We start from the raw sequence: 18,084 nt of genomic DNA on the forward strand, positions 1-18,084 counted from the left end.
TGCTTCACTGTGTTGGTCAGAGAAACAGCAAGTCACAACATGGCAAACACATAATTTTATTCATTAAAAATCAGCGAGATGCAGCCGAGCAGAAGAAATAGAAAGTGCCAGAACAGAAATACAAATACAGTCGCTACAAGGGGCGGGCACTGGCAGGCGGACTTCATATATTCACAACACTCAGGGGACACTGGCCCTGATATGGGTGGCATTCAGCACCCAGCACAGTGCTACCCACACATGGTTCATAATTGGGCCTGAGCTAATCTTGTGTGCATCACATGGTGACAGAGCCACTCCTAGCTTGGGGAAGAAGCCTGGAAGGTAAGTCAGGCTGTGTATGGAAGGTTCTAGTGCCGTGGGGAGGTCCATAATACGGTACAGTATACACGCACAACATGGATAATCTGATTCTCTCAATCCCTCCTCCATATCTACTCTGTCGAGAAGCCTCCCTAACAATTTCTGACATACAAGCCAAGGACTAACAAGTGATTCAGAGCTGGTGAAACGATGTTTTTGAGTTAAAGTTAACACTGGTTAGTTTCCAAGGAAGAGGCTAGAAAGAGAGAGTTATTACTGTTTCCACCATAAAGAACTTTCTGGATGGCTTTGGATTAGCTTTGAATGTCCTATGGTTTCAGCTTTCTCTGCACAATGCAAGGACCTCAACAACTAAATAATTTATGCTGAAAATCAGTCACTTTGAAGTCACTCTGAAACTCCAAGGTGACGAGAATCTGCTTTAGTGATGTTAGCTGAGCGATATATTTTGAAGATAGCACCATGTGCAATTCCCTGCTCTTTTTCAAATAGTGCTATGGGATCTTATTTGTCCACCTGAGGGGGTGCCGGGGAGGGGGTGGGAGTGGGGGAGGGCCATATCTTGTCTGGAAGATGGCACCCCTGACAATGCAGCATTCCACCATACTGACCCGCCAACAGAAAAGCCTCAGTACTGAACCTCCGACAGTGCAGCGCCCCCTCAGTACTGATCCTCTAATAATGCAGCACTCCCACAGTAACTGGCCCTCCAACATTACAGAGCCCCCTCAATACCGAGTCAATGAGAGTGCAGCACTTCAGTACTGACCCCCGGACAGTGCAGAACCCCCTCAGTACTGACCCTCTGACAGTGCAGCACTCCCTCAGTACTTACCCACCAACAGTGAGCATTGCCACAGTAATGACCCTCAGATATTGCAGCTGTCCCTCAGTGCTGATCCTCTGACAGTGCAGCACCGCATCGGTACTGTTCCTCTGACAGTGCAGCACCGCATCAGTACTGTTCCTCTGACAGTGCATCATCCCCTCATTACTGATCTTCCGACAGTGCAGCACTACCTCAGTAATGACCCTCCAACATTGCAGCTCTCCCTCAGTACAGACTCTCCGACAGCGCAAAACCCCCTCAGTAATGACCCTCCAACACTGCAGCTCTCCCTCAGTACAGACTCTCCGACAGCACAGAGCCCCCTCAGTACTGACCCACCGACAGCTCTCAGTACTGACCTACCAACAGTGCAGTGCTCCCTCAGTACTGAACCTCCGACATTGCAGCGCTCCCTCCATGCTGATCCTTTGACAGTGTAGCACTGCCTCAGTACTGAATATCTGACAGTGCAGCACTCCCTCAGTACTGAACATCCAACATTGCAGCACTCCCTCAGTACTGGCCTGCTGACAGTGCAGCATTCTCTCAGTACTGAACCTCTGACAGTGCAGCGCTCCCTCAGTACAGAACCTCTGACAGTGCAGCGCTCCCTCAGTGCTGACCTTCCCACAGTGCAGCACTCCCTCAGTACTGCTCCTCTGTTATTGCAGCACTTCCTCAGTACTGACCCTCCAGCAGTGCAGCATTACCACAGTACTGAACATTCAACATTGCAGTTCTCCCTCAGTACTGATCCTCTGACAGTGCAGCACTCCCTCAGTACTGATCCTCTGACAGTGCAGCACTCCCTCAGTACTGATCCTCTGACAGTGCAGCACTCCCCCAGTACTGATCCTCTGACAGTGCAGCACTCCCTCAGTACTGATCCTCTGACAGTGCAGCACTCCCTCAGTACTGATCCTCTGACAGTGCAGCACTCCCTCAGTACTGATCCTCTGACAGTGCAGCACTCCCTCAGTACTGATCCTCTGACAGTGCAGCACTCCCTCAGTACTGATCCTCTGACAGTGCAGCACTCTCTCAGTACTGAAGCTCTGACAGTGCAACACTCCCTCAGTACTGGACCTCTGACAGTGCAGCCATCCCTCAGTACTGATCCTCTGTCAGTGCAGCATTCCTTCAGTACTGAACCTCTGACAGTGCTGCACTCCCTCAGTACTGAAGCTCTGACAGTGCAGCGCTCCCTCAGTACTGACCATCCCATAGTGCAGCGATCCGTCAGTACTGAACCTCTGAGAGTGCAGTGCTCCCTCAGTACTGCTCCTCTGACATTGCAGAACTTCCTCAGTACTGACCCTCCGGCAGTGCTGCACTACCACAGTACTGACCTACCGACAGTGCAGCACTCTCTCAGTACTGAAGCTCTGACAGTGCAACACTCCCTCAGTACTGGACCTCTGACAGTGCAGCCATCCCTCAGTACTGATCCTCTGTCAGTGCAGCATTCCTTCAGTACTGAACCTCTGACAGTGCTGCACTCCCTCAGTACTGAACATCTGTCAGTGTGGCATTCCCTCAGTACTGAGCCTGTGACAGTGCTGCACTCCCTTAGTACTGAGCTTCGGACAGTGCAGCACGTCCTCAGTACTGAGCCTCTGACAGTGCAGTACGTCCTCATTATTGAGCCTCTGACAGTTCCACACTTCCTCAGTACTGAGCTCTGACAGTGCAGCACTCCCTCAGTACTGACCCTCAGACTGCGCAGAGCCCCTCAGTACTGACCCACCGACAGTGAGTGCTCCCTCAGTACTGAACCACCGACGTTGTAGTGCTCCCTCAGTTTCTTTGACAGTGCGGCACCGCATCAGTACTGTTCCTCGGACAGTGCATCATCCCCTCATTAGTGATCCTCCGACAGTTCAGCTCTCCCTCAGTAATGACCCTCCGACAGCTCAGAGCCCCCTCAGTACTGACCCACCGCCAGCCATCCGTACTGAACCATCAAGAGTGCAGCACTCCATCAGTATTGCTCCTCTGACGTTGCAGCACTTCCTCAGTACTGACCCTCCAGCAGCGCAGCACTACCACAATACTGAACCACGGACAGTGCAGTGCTCCCTCGGTACTGAACATCCGACATTGCAGCACTCCCACAGTACTGAGCTCTGACAGTGCAGCACTCCCTCAGTACTGACCTTCAGACTGCGCAGAGCCCCCTTAGTACTGAGCCACCGACAGTGCAGTGCTCCCTCAGTGCTGAACAACCGACATTGCAGTGCTCCCTCAGTTCTGAACAATCGACATTGTAGTGCTCCCTCAGTGCTGATCATCTGACAGTGTAGCACAGCCGCAGTACTGATCCTCTGACAATGCAGTGCTCCCTCATTACTGACCATCCCACAGTGCAGCATTCCCTCAGTACTGACCTTCCCATAGTGCAGCCCTCCATCAGTACTGCTTCTCTGACAGTGCAGCATTCCCTCAGTACTGACCCTCCAACAGTGCAGAACCCCCTCTGTACTGAACTACCGACAGTGCAGTGCTCCCTCAGTATTGAACCACTGACATTGCAGCACTGCCTCGGTACCGGACCTCTGACAGTGCAGCACTGCCTCGGTACCGGACCTCTGACAGTGCAGCACTGCCTCGGTACCGGACCTCTGACAGTGCAGCACTGCCTCGGTACCGGACCTCTGACAGTGCAGCACTGCCTCGGTACCGGACCTCTGACAGTGCAGCACTGCCTCGGTACCGGACCTCTGACAGTGCAGCACTGCCTCGGTACCGGACCTCTGACAGTGCAGCACTGCCTCGGTACCGGACCTCTGACAGTGCAGCACTGCCTCGGTACCGGACCTCTGACAGTGCAGCACTGCCTCGGTACCGGACCTCTGACAGTGCAGCACTGCCTCGGTACCGGACCTCTGACAGTGCAGCACTGCCTCGGTACCGGACCTCTGACAGTGCAGCACTGCCTCGGTACCGGACCTCTGACAGTGCAGCACTGCCTCGGTACCGGACCTCTGACAGTGCAGCACTGCCTCGGTACCGGACCTCTGACAGTGCAGCACTGCCTCGGTACCGGACCTCTGACAGTGCAGCACTGCCTCGGTACCGGACCTCTGACAGTGCAGCACTGCCTCGGTACCGGACCTCTGACAGTGCAGCACTGCCTCGGTACCGGACCTCTGACAGTGCAGCACTGCCTCGGTACCGGACCTCTGACAGTGCAGCACTCCCTCAGTATTGATCCTCTATCAATGCAGCACTCCCTCAGTACTGAGCCTCTGACAGTGCAGCACTCCCTCAGTACTGAGCTCTGAGAGTGCAGCACTCCCTCAGTACTGAGCTCTGACAGTGCAGACCTCCTTCAGTACTGAGCTACTCTGACTGTGCAGCACTCGCTCGTTTCTGATCCCCTTACAGTGCAGAAATCCCTCAGTACTGACCCTCCGACATTGCAGCTCTCCCTCAGTACTCACCCTCCAAAAGCGCAGAGTCCTCTCAGTACTGACTCACCGACATTGAAGCGCTCCCTCAGTGGTGATTCTCTGACAGTGCAGCACCGCATCAGTACTGTTCGTCCGACAGTGCATCATCCCCTCATTACTGATCCTCTGACAATGCAGCACTACCTCAGTAATGACACTCCGACATTGCAGCTCTCCCTCAGTAATGACTCCAACAGTGCAGAATCCCCTCAGTACTGACCCACCGACAGTGCAGTCCACCCTCAGTACTGCTCCTCTGACATTGCAGCACTTCCTCAGAACTGACCCTCCAGCAGTGCAGCACTACCACAGTACTGAACCTCTGACAGTGCAGTGCTCCCTTAGTACTGAACATCCGAGATTGCAGCACTCCCTCAGTACTGACCTACCGACAGTGCAGCGCTCTCTCAGTACTGAAGCTCTGACAGTGCAGTGGTCCCTCAGTACTGACCATCCCATAGTGCGGCACTCCTTCAGTGCTGCTCTTCAGATATTACAGCACTTCCTCAGTACTGACCCTCCAGCAGTGCAGCACTACCACAGTACTGTACATCCGACATTGCAGCTCTCCCTCAGTACTGAACCTCTGACAGTGCAGCATTCCCTCAGTACTGAGCCTCTGACAGTGCTGCACTCCCTCAGTACTGAGCCTCTGACAGTGCTGCACTCCCTCAGTACTGAGCCTCTGACAGTGCTGCACTCCCTCAGTACTGAGCCTCTGACAGTGCTGCACTCCCTCAGTACTGAGCCTCTGACAGTGCTGCACTCCCTCAGTACTGAGCCTCTGACAGTGCTGCACTCCCTCAGTACTGAGCCTCTGACAGTGCTGCACTCCCTCAGTACTGAGCCTCTGACAGTGCTGCACTCCCTCAGTACTGAGCCTCTGACAGTGCTGCACTCCCTCAGTACTGAGCCTCTGACAGTGCTGCACTCCCTCAGTACTGAGCCTCTGACAGTGCTGCACTCCCTCAGTACTGAGCCTCTGACAGTGCTGCACTCCCTCAGTACTGAGCCTCTGACAGTGCTGCACTCCCTCAGTACTGAGCCTCTGACAGTGCTGCACTCCCTCAGTACTGAGCCTCTGACAGTGCTGCACTCCCTCAGTACTGAGCCTCTGACAGTGCTGCACTCCCTCAGTACTGAGCCTCTGACAGTGCTGCACTCCCTCAGTACTGAGCCTCTGACAGTGCTGCACTCCCTCAGTACTGAGCCTCTGACAGTGCTGCACTCCCTCAGTACTGAGCCTCTGACAGTGCTGCACTCCCTCAGTACTGAGCCTCTGACAGTGCAGCGTTCCCTCAGTACTGACCATCCCATAGTGCAGCGATCCATCAGTACTGAACCTCTGAGAGTGCAGTGCTCCCTCAGTACTGCTCCTCTGACATTGCAGAACTTCCTCAGTACTGACACTCCGGCAGTGCTGCACTACCACAGTACTGACCTACCGACAGTGCAGCACTCTCTCAGTACTGAAGCTCTGACAGTGCAACACTCCCTCAGTACTGGACCTCTGACAGTGCAGCCATCCCTCAGTACTGATCCTCTGTCAGTGCAGCATTCCTTCAGTACTGAACCTCTGACAGTGCTGCACTCCCTCAGTACTGAACATCTGTCAGTGCGGCATTCCCTCAGTACTGAGCCTGTGACAGTGCTGCACTCCCTCAGTACTGAGCCTCTGACAGTGCTGCACTCCCTCAGTACTGAGCCTGTGACAGTGCTGCACTCCCTCAGTACTGAGCCTGTGACACTGCTGCACTCCCTCAGTACTGAGCCTGTGACAGTGCTGCACTCCCTCAGTACTGAGCCTGTGACAGTGCTGCACTCCCTCAGTACTGAGCCTCTGACAGTGCTGCACTCCCTCAGTACTGAGCCTCTGACAGTGCTGCACTCCCTCAGTACTGAGCCTCTGACAGTGCTGCACTCCCTCAGTACTGAGCCTCTGACAGTGCTGCACTCCCTCAGTACTGAGCCTCTGACAGTGCTGCACTCCCTCAGTACTGAGCCTCTGACAGTGCTGCACTCCCTCAGTACTGAGCCTCTGACAGTGCTGCACTCCCTCAGTACTGAGCCTCTGACAGTGCTGCACTCCCTCAGTACTGAGCCTCTGACAGTGCTGCACTCCCTCAGTACTGAGCCTCTGACAGTGCTGCACTCCCTCAGTACTGAGCCTCTGACAGTGCTGCACTCCCTCAGTACTGAGCCTCTGACAGTGCTGCACTGCCTCAGTACTGAGCCTCTGACAGTGCTGCACTCCCTCAGTACTGAGCCTCTGACAGTGCTGCACTCCCTCAGTACTGAGCCTCTGACAGTGCTGCACTCCCTCAGTACTGAGCCTCTGACAGTGCTGCACTCCCTCAGTACTGAGCCTCTGACAGTGCTGCACTCCCTCAGTACTGAGCCTCTGACAGTGCTGCACTCCCTCAGTACTGAGCCTCTGACAGTGCTGCACTCCCTCAGTACTGAGCCTCTGACAGTGCTGCACTCCCTCAGTACTGAGCCTCTGACAGTGCTGCACTCCCTCAGTACTGAGCCTCTGACAGTGCTGCACTCCCTCAGTACTGAGCCTCTGACAGTGCTGCACTCTCTCAGTACTGAGCCTCTGACAGTGCTGCACTCCCTCAGTACTGAGCCTCTGACAGTGCTGCACTCCCTCAGTACTGAACCTCTGACCGTGCTGCACTCCCTCAGTACTGAAGCTCTGACAGTGCTGTACTCCCTCAGTACTGAGCCCTGACAGAGCAGCACGTCCTCAGTACTGAGCCTCTCTGACGGTACTGAGCTCTGACAGTGCAACACTCCCTCAGTACTGAGCTCTGACAGTGCAGCACTCCCTCAGTACTGACCCTCAGAATGCGCAGAGCCCCTCAGTACTGACCCACCGACAGTGCATTGCTCCCTCAGTATTGAACCACTGATATTGTAGTGCTCCCGCAGTGGTGATTCTCTGACAGTGCAGCACCGCATCAGTACTGTTCCTTGGACAGTGCATCATCCCCTCATTAGTGATCCTCCGACAGTGCAGCTCTCCCTCAGTAATGACCCTCCGACAGCTCAGAGCCCCCTCAGTACTGATCCACCGCCAGCCCTCTTTACTGAACCACCAACAGTGCAGTGCTCTCTCAGTACTTCTCCTCTGACATTGCAGCACTTCCTCAGTACTGACCCTCCAGCAGTGCAGCGCTACCACAATAATGAACCATGGACAGTGCAGTGCTCCCTCAGTACTGAACATCCGACATTGCAGCACTCCCTCAGTACTGAGCTCTGACAGTGCAGCACTCCCTCAGTACTAACCCTCAGACTGCGCAGAGCCCCCTTAGTACTGACTCACCGACAGTGCAGTGCTCCCTCAGTGCTGAACAACCGACATTGCAGTGCTCCCTCAGTGCTGAACAACCGACATTGCAGTGCTCCCTCAGTGCTGATCATCTGACAGTGTAGCACAGCCGCAGTACTGATCCTCTGACAATGCAGCGCTCCCTCAGTACTGACCTTCCCACAGTGCAGCCCTCCATCAGTACTGCTCCTCTGACAGTGCAGCATTCCCTCAAAACTGAACCTCTGTCAGTGCAGCATTCCCTCAGTACTGACCCTCTGTCAGTGCAGAGCCCCCTCTGTACTGACCCACCGACAGTGCAGTGCTCCCTCAGTATTGAACCACCGACATTGCAGTGCTCCCTCAGTGCTGATCCTCACACAGTGCAGCACTGCCTCGGTGCCGGACCTCTGAGAGTGCAGCACTGCCTCAGTACCGGACCTCTGACAGTGCAGCACTGCCTCGGTACCGGACCTCTGACAGTGCAGCACTGCCTCGGTACCGGACCTCTGACAGTGCAGCACTGCCTCGGTACCGGACCTCTGACAGTGCAGCACTGCCTCGGTACCGGACCTCTGACAGTGCAGCACTGCCTCGGTACCGGACCTCTGACAGTGCAGCACTGCCTCGGTACCGGACCTCTGACAGTGCAGCACTGCCTCGGTACCGGACCTCTGACAGTGCAGCACTGCCTCGGTACCGGACCTCTGACAGTGCAGCACTGCCTCGGTACCGGACCTCTGACAGTGCAGCACTGCCTCGGTACCGGACCTCTGACAGTGCAGCACTGCCTCGGTACCGGACCTCTGACAGTGCAGCACTGCCTCGGTACCGGACCTCTGACAGTGCAGCACTGCCTCGGTACCGGACCTCTGACAGTGCAGCACTGCCTCGGTACCGGACCTCTGACAGTGCAGCACTGCCTCGGTACCGGACCTCTGACAGTGCAGCACTGCCTCGGTACCGGACCTCTGACAGTGCAGCACTGCCTCGGTACCGGACCTCTGACAGTGCAGCACTGCCTCGGTACCGGACCTCTGACAGTGCAGCACTGCCTCGGTACCGGACCTCTGACAGTGCAGCACTGCCTCGGTACCGGACCTCTGACAGTGCAGCACTGCCTCGGTACCGGACCTCTGACAGTGCAGCACTGCCTCGGTACCGGACCTCTGACAGTGCAGCACTGCCTCGGTACCGGACCTCTGACAGTGCAGCACTGCCTCGGTACCGGACCTCTGACAGTGCAGCACTGCCTCAGGACCGGACCTCTGACAGTGCAGCACTGCCTCAGGACCGGACCTCTGACAGTGCAGCACTGCCTCAGGACCGGACCTCTGACAGTGCAGCACAGCCTCAGGACCGGACCTCTGACAGTGCAGCACAGCCTCAGGACCGGACCTCTGACAGTGCAGCACAGCCTCAGGACCGGACCTCTGACAGTGCAGCACTGCCCCAGTACTGACCCACTGCCAGTGCAGCTCTCCCTCAGTACTGAACTTCTGACAGTGCACCATACCCTCAGTCCTGAGCCTCTGACAGTGCAGCTCTCCCTCAGTACTGAACATCCGACATTGCAGTACTCCCTCAGTACTGACCATCCCACAGTGCAGCATTGCTTCAGTACTGACCACCCCAAAGTGCAGCACTCCCTTAATAGTTGCCTCTGACAGTGCAGCACATGCTCAGTACTGAGGCTCCAGCAGTACAGCCCTCCCTCAGTATTGATCCTCTGTCAGTGCAGCATTCCCTCAGTACTGAACCTCTGACAGTGAAGCACTCCCTCAGTATTGATCCTCTATCAATGCAGCACTCCCTTAGTACTGAGCCTCTGACTGCGCAGCACTCCCTCAGTACTGAGCCCCTAACAGTGCAGAACTCCCTCAGTACTGACCCTCCAACATTGCAGCTCTCCCTCAGTATTCACCCTCTAAAAGCGCAGAGTCCTCTCAGTAATGACCCTCCGACATTGCAGCTGTCCCTCTGTACTGACCCTCCGACAGTGCAGCGCTCCCTCAGTGCTGATTCTCTGACAGTGCAGCACCGCATCAGTACTGTTCCTCCGACAGTGCATCATCCCCTCATTACTGATCCTCTGACCGTGCAGCACTACCTCAGTAATGACCCTCCGACATTGCAGCTCTCCCTCAGTAATGACCTCCGACAGCGCAGAAACCCCTCAGTACTGACCCACCAACAGTGCAGTGCGCCCACAGTACTGCTCCTCTGATATTGCAGCACTTCCTCAGAACTGACCCTCCAGCAGTGCAGCACTACCACAGTACTGAACCTCTGACAGTGCAGTGCTCCCTTAATACTGAACATCCGACATTGCAGCATTCCCTCAGTACTGACCTGCCGACAGTGCAGCGCTCTCTCAGTACTGAAGCTCTGACAGTGCAGTGCTTCCTCAGTACTGACCATCCCATAGTGCGGCACTCTTCAGTGCTGCTCTTCAGATATTACAGCACTTCCTCAGTACTGACCCTCCAGCAGTGCAGCACTACCACAGTACTGAACATCCGACATTGCAGCTCTCCCTCAGTACTGAACCTCTGACAGTGCAGCAATCCCTCAGTACCGAACCTCTGACAGTGCAGCTTTCCCTCAGTACCGAAGCTCTGACAGTGCAGCACATCCTCAGTACTGAGCCTCTGACAGTGCAGCACGTCCTCAGTACTGAGTCTCTGACGGTGCAGCACGTCCTCAGTACTGTGCCTCTCACAGTGCAGCACGTCCTCAGTACTGAGCCTCTCACAGTGCAGCACGTCCTCAGTACTGAGCCTCTCACAGTGCAGCACGTCCTCAGTACTGAGCCTCTCACAGTGCAGCACGTCCTCAGTACTGAGCCTCTCACAGTGCAGCACGTCCTCAGTACTGAGCCTCTCACAGTGCAGCACGTCCTCAGTACTGAGCCTCTCACAGTGCAGCACATCCTCAGTACTGAGCCTCTCACAGTGCAGCACATCCTCAGTACTGAGCCTCTCACAGTGCAGCACGTCCTCAGTACTGAGCCTCTCACAGTGCAGCATGTCCTCAGTACTGAGCCTCTGGCAGTGCAGCTCTCCCTCAGGACTGACACTCCGACAGTGCAGCACCACCTCAGTACTGACTGTCCGATATTGTATTATCCCCTCATTACTGATCTTCAGACAGTGAGCACTCCCTCAGTAATGACCTTCCGACATTGCAGCTGTCCCTCTGTACTGACCCTCCGACAGTGCAGCGCCCCCTCAGTGCTGATTCTCTGACAGTGCAGCACCGCATCAGTACTGTTCCTCCGACAGTGCATCATCCCCTCATTACTGATCCTCTGACCGTGCAGCACTACCTCAGTAATGACCCTCCGACATTGCAGCTGTCCCTCAGTAATGACCTCCGACAGTGCAGAAACCCCTCAGTACTGACCCACCAACAGTGCAGTGCACCCACAGTACTGCTCCTCTGATATTGCAGCACATCCTCAGAACCGACCCTCCAGCAGTGCAGCACTACCACAGTACTGAACATCTGACAGTGCAGTGCTCCCTTAGTACTGAACATCCGACATTGCAGCATTCCCTCAGTACTGACCTGCCGACAGTGCAGCGCTCTCTCAATACTGAAGCTCTGACAGTGCAGTGCTCCCTCAGTACTGACCATCCCATAGTGCGGCACTCCTTCAGTGCTGCTCCTCAGATATTACAGCACTTCCTCAGTACTGAACCCCTGACAGTGCAGGGCTCCCTCGGTACTGAACCTCTGACAGTGCAGCACTCCCTCAGTCTTGATCCTCTGTCAGTGAAGCATTCCCTCAGTACTGAGCCTCTGACTCTGCTGCACTCCCTCAGTACTGAGCCTCTGACAGTGCAGCACACCCTCAGTACTGAGCCTCTGATTCTGCTGCACTCCCTCAGTACTGAGCCTCTGTGACAGTGCAGCACTCCCTCAGTACTGAGCCTCTGACAGTGCAACACTCCCCCAATACTGAGGTCTGACAGTGCAGCTTTCCTTCAGTACTCAGCCTCTCTGATAGTGCAGCACTCCCTCAGTACTGATCCTCTTACAGTGCTGAACTCCCTCAGTACTGAGCCTCTCTGACAGTGCAGAACTCCCTCAGTACTGAGCCTCTGACAGTGTTCCAATCAGAGGCAAGAACCCCTAAGCCACCTCTTTGAATGATGACACCTTCAGTCTCCCAGAGCCCCTAAATTGCTGCCTCGCAATTCACCAATTCTCAATGTTTGTGAAGATTTACGATCCGGTGAATACATGGTGCTCAGTCCGAGTGCTGACGACAGGGGGAGAGGAACTGAGATGGCTGAAATCTTCTCCCATTCTGCAGCATTGGAAGATCCCAATAGCACAAACCACATTGTCCAGTTGGTATTTCAATGGTACTTTCGAACGTGCTTGTAGGAAGGGTTGGGGGTTGGAGTTGGGGTGGTGGAGGTGAAGGGAGAGTCAGAGAATCAGGCATTCTGGTCAGTTCACTCAATCTACAGTGCGCACTGGAAAATGGGTGCTAATTCCACCTGGGATCCTCCAACCTATATTCCCAGAGACTGAGGATCCACAGTGGGAATGCAGTTTGGGATAGCCCGCCCCACGGTTGTTGTGAAGTGTGCAGATCGGGAGACGAAGGAAGGATGGAGCAACAAGGGGTGGGTGTGGGGTGTTGAGAGGCAGGGAATTAAGCAACAGACGGCGAAGTCATTGATGGGAGAGTCTCGTGCAGATTGGTAAGTAGCTTCGGTAGAAAGCCCTCCCTCCTCCCCTATTGGCACTGACACCCGCTGGAGTGCACGTCTACAGGGAGCAGCTGTTTGAATACGGATAGTATGTCCAATTCAGTGTCCAACACAACAGGCACCTTGCTGATCATCCCCCAACATAGCCCTCTCCTACTAACTAGTCTCAATCCACAATTATCCCTGAGACCTCAGAACAGGTTCAAACTCTGACTTAAACCAGGTGCAGTCACAGCCAACAGCTGTACCACCGGCTCTTTCCGACAATGCTTCCCTGTGCCTGTTCGAATGAGCGATGTGGATTTTAGATTCACACACTCTCCCCAGCAGATACAGGCTAAAGCTTCCTCTACATGGTCCCATTAAACACAGCTATGGTATTTCACTTGATTCATCATCAATGTTCATGATATTTACTAAAGATTTAACATTGTCAAGCTTCCTTCTGTTTCTTGTTGGATTTATCAGACCCTGCATACAGTACAAGACAAAGCTTATGACTGATATGTGCTCATCTCGCATCTCCCAGATTTTACGTTGGCGTGACCTTTCACCTATTGTTTCAGTTCCTGGTTAGTGATTCTCTGACCATTCCTTCTGCTCTTCCCAATGTTAAATGCCCCTCCTCCCTGTGTCCCTCCTCCCTGTATTATCCCACACACAGTCCCTCCTCCTTGTGCCCCTCCTCCCTGTATCATCCGACACACAGTCCCTCCTCCCTGTGTCCCTCTTCCCTTTGTCATCTCACACACTGTCCCTCCTCCCTGTGTCCCCCCCCACAGTTCTCTTCCCTGTGTCTCTCCTCCCTGTATCACCCCCACAGTCCCTATTCCCTGTGTCCCTCCTCCCTGTATCACCCCCACAGTCCCTATTCCCTGTGTCCCTCCTCCCTGTATCACCCCCACAGTCCCTATTCCCTGTGTCCCTCCTCCCTGTATCACCCCCACAGTCCTTCTTCCCTGTGTCCCTCCTCCCTGTATCATCCCACACACTGTCCCTCCACCCTGTGTCATTTACTGTGATGATAACAACAACAACCTGAGTTTAAATAGCACCTTTAACATAGTAACATGGTCCACAGTGTTTCACAGGAGCATAATCAGAGAAAATTCGAAATAAAGCGACAAAAATCAACATAAAGAGATATTAGGATGGGTGACCAAAATTTGTTCAAAGGGGTAAGTTTATAAGGAGTGACTTAAAGGAATAGAGGAGCAGAGGGGTTTAGGGTGGGAATTCCAGAGATTAGAGCCCAGGCAGCTGAAAGCGAGGCCACCAATGATGCAGCGATTAAAATCGGGGATGCTCAAGGGGTCAGGATCGGAGGAGCACAGATACTTTGGAGGATTGTAGGGCTGGAGGAGATTACATAGATAGGGAGGGATTTGGACACTGAAGGCACTAAACTAGCGTGGGTCAGTGAGTATAGCTGGGTGAATGGGATTTTGTGCTGATCAGAATGCAGGCAGCAGAGCTTTAGCTGACTTCAAGTCTACAGAGGGTGAATGTAAGAAATATGAGGAGGAGAAAACCACACGGCTCCTCAAGCCTGCTCCACCATTCAATACGATCATGGCTGATCTTGGGCTTCAATTCCTTTCCCACTGTTCCCCATATCCCTTGATTCCCTGGGAGGCCAAAAATCTGTCTATTTCAGTCTTAAATATAACAACCATTCACAACATTTTGAGTGAAGAAATTTCTCATCTCATGGGCAGGTGATGGCATAGTGGTACTGGATAAGTAATTCAGAGACTCAGGCTAATGCTCTGGGGACCTGGGTTTGAATCCCACCACAGCAGATGATGGAACTTGAATCCAATAAAAATCTGGAATTAAAAGTCGATTGTTGTAAAAACCCATCTGGTTCACTAATGCCCTTTAGGGAAGGAAATCTGTTGTCCTTACCTGCTCTGGTCTGGCCTATATGTGACTACAGACCCACAGCAATGTGGTTGACACCTAAGTGCCCTCTAAACTAGGACAACTAGGGATGGGTAATAAATGCTGTCCTGGCCAGTGACGCCCACATCCCATATCATGAACGAATCAAAAAAAAATTGGTCAGCCCCTTATCCTGAAACTATACCCACTTGTTCTTGAATCCCCAGTCAGGGGAATAAACCGCTCATTGTCTATCCTGTCAAGACCCTTCATAATCCTGAAAGTTTCAATGAGATAATCTCTCATTCTTCTAAATTCCAGAGTCTCCAGAGCCAATTTGCTCAACCCCTAGGGCAACCCTCTCATCCCAGGGACCAATCAAGTGAACCTTTGCTGTACCGCCTCCAATACAAATCTATCCTTCCTTAATTATGGAGACCAAAATTGCACACATTTTTCAGTTGTGGTCTCACCAAAGCCCTACACAATTATAGTAAGACTTCTTTATTCTTGTACTCCAATCCCCTTCAATAAACATGTCATTTGCTTTCTGAATTGCTTGCTGCATCTGCATGACCCAGATCTCCTGATCAGGATCTGCAAACCTTTTTCTGACCCTGATCAGAGAAAAAATTGCACCAATATTTCTTCTGATGGAGGATCCTTCACGTCCGACCCAGTGTAGCAAACCTCAGAGGGTGCAGCACAAAGGATCCATGCAGAATCCATGCCCCCTTTTATACGGCACAAGCAGCTTTATCCTGATAAGTAAATAGTTTAAAAGCCGCAAAGCTGTTTTGAAAGCTACGGAGGGAAGTGTATAAGGTAAGGGGCTAGGGTGTTAGGTGGGTAGAGTAACAGGTGGGTGAAGTGGGTAGGATTTAGGTGGGCTGGGGACAATCAGATCAGGTCAGTGGACAGTTGGGTAATGGGGCCCAGTCAGGTCTGGCCAGTGCGATGTAAGGTAATGGGGCCCACTCAGATCAGGTCAGTGAGGAGTAGGGTAATGTGGGCTAGTCAGGTTGGGTCAGTGGGGTGTTGGGTAATGGGGGCCAGTCAGGTTGGGACAGTGCAGAGTTGGGTAATGGGGGTTAGTCAGGTTGGGTCAGTGGTGAGTTGGGTAATGGGGGCCAGTCAGGCCAGGGCAATGCAGAGTTGGGTATTAGGCATTAGTCAGGTCGGGTCAGTGGGGAGTTGGGTAATGGTGACTTGTCAGGTTGAGTCAGTGGGGAGTTAGGTAATGGGGCCAGTCAGGTCAGGTCAAATCAAGGGAGAATCAGGAGGTCAGCTGGGGAGTCAGGTGGTGGGGCTAGTTCAGTCAGGTCAGCGTGGAGGTTGGGTGTCAGAGTTGGTGGGGTCGGGAGTAGTTGTGGGGTCTGGGGGTAGTCAGGAGGGTCAATGTGGGTGATCGGAAGGTCAGTTTTATAGACCAATTTATTTTCCTGTCTATCCCAAGTAAATAAGTTGGAATCATTCAAAACCTCCGATTCCTGGACAATCCCCACAGATTCCTGTGTTGGGGCTTCCGAGGGGACCCATAGTGCATCTTCCAGTATCCAATGGAAGGTCTGGGCCTTTGTGTTCCTTGTACGAGCATGTCCAAGTCTCTCTGAACATCAACATTTGCAAGTTTAAAAAATCCTGCTATTCCATTCTCAATGAATAACTTCACCAATTAAACTCCATCTGCCACATTGTTGCCCACTCACTCAACCTGTCTATATCTCTTTGCAGCCTCTTTGTGTCCTCCTCATAGCTTGCCTAGCTTTGTATCATCAGCAAACTTAGACACATCACTCTCGGTCTCAAATTAATTAAGTAATTAAATAGATTTGTAAATAGCTGAGGCCCAGCACTGATCTTTCTCCACTAGTCACAGCCTTTATCTACTTTCCTAGTTACAACCTCAAAAAACTCTAATAAATTTGTCAAACAGGGTGTAAGCTGGGAGGCTAATAGAGGAATTGCCCAGTCTGGAGGTAATATATTAATTATGGAGAAGATTTCAGCAGCAGGCCAACTGAGGTAGGGACAGAGATTCATTGCACTGTCTCTTTCCTTAACCCAGTCTTTCTCAGAATCTCACACTTATGGAAGTTCTTGATCTAATCAGTCCCCACACCCCCAAAATCCCCTTACGAATTGTCTGCTTCCACATCCCAAGCTTGGTGCCAGCTAGCTACTGCTTTCTGATTTATGTTCTTGAGTTGAAACGTACAACACAGATGTAGGTCATTCAGCCCATCGTGTCTGTGCCAACACTTTGAATCTATACAATTAATCCACTCCTTCGCTCTTTCACTGTAGCCCTGCACATTTTTGCTTATCAAGTATTTATTCAATTCACTTTTGAATATAACTACTGAGTCTGCTTCCACTACCTTTTCAAACAGTGTATTATAATTCACTGCATAAAAGAAAAAATCTCAACTCTCCTCTAGTCTTTTGTCAATTATCTTCAATCTGTGCCCTCCGGCTACTGCTCCTTCGATCACTGGAAGCAGTTTCTCCTCATCTACTCTATCAAAACGTTTCATCATTTGGAAAATTTGCTGTGGAAAGGCTTCTACAATAATACTGTATCACAAGATGTCTTGAAACACCTTTACAGACTTCCTGATGTCAGAGGTTAGGTGCAAGCTGAGTACAACAAGAGACTTCCTTCAACAAAAGGATAAATGGTAGGGGGATGGGGTGCAGTGCAAGACAGATTAAAACATGCCACTTCATGTACATGTGCTCTTCTGGGACACTGTGGTGGAGGTGCCAAGAATGGGCTAATGTTGCTATGGTGAGGGGCACCTCCACTTTTGGCATGAATAAGTCAGCAGTCACTTTCCTGAAAATTCTGTTACATAGCTTCCTGTTGTACAGTATTTTTTCAAAAGCTACATGACTGAAGAAACTTTCAGGTAAAACAAATACATCAGAACAATATCATTACTGAAAGCAAACATGTTTTTATATACAATTTTACTTTGGGATTAAAAAGCTATATATGTAAAATGTCTATCAACTGAACTGACCATCCCCATAACTAAACTGATGCAACTTTACTTAAAATCATGCTTAAAAGCAGAAACATACAGCACAGCATGGCAGGAGAGCAGAGCAAGATGGCGGCTGAACTGTCCGTTGCCATGATTTGCGGTACATCAAACTCATTGATTTCTGCACAGCCTTCATAAACATTGAACACATGTGGGTGATGCAGTGGGGGGAGTGTTGTGGTTCTGGGGATTGAGGGGAAGGGTTAAATTGTACTGTAGTCTGCATACTTCAACGAATACCCCATTTAAATGGGGCAGGGAGGAGAGGAAGTGGAACTGCTCTACACCTACTTTGGGTTAGAAACCCACTGGCCAATTCTGACTGCATGTATATGAGAAAGGTGCCCATATGTGCTGTGTACAAACATGCAATGGTCAACAGATCAATACTGGCTTTCACTTCGGGTTACATAGGAACAGAAGGAGGCCATTCAGCCCCTTGAGACTGCTATGGAGGTAGTGGCATAGTGGTATTGCCACTGAACTAGTTGTTGCTACTCAT

The sequence above is a fragment of the Carcharodon carcharias genome, chromosome 22 (genome assembly GCF_017639515.1).
Source record: "Carcharodon carcharias isolate sCarCar2 chromosome 22, sCarCar2.pri, whole genome shotgun sequence".
NCBI classification, from domain to species: domain Eukaryota; kingdom Metazoa; phylum Chordata; class Chondrichthyes; order Lamniformes; family Lamnidae; genus Carcharodon; species Carcharodon carcharias.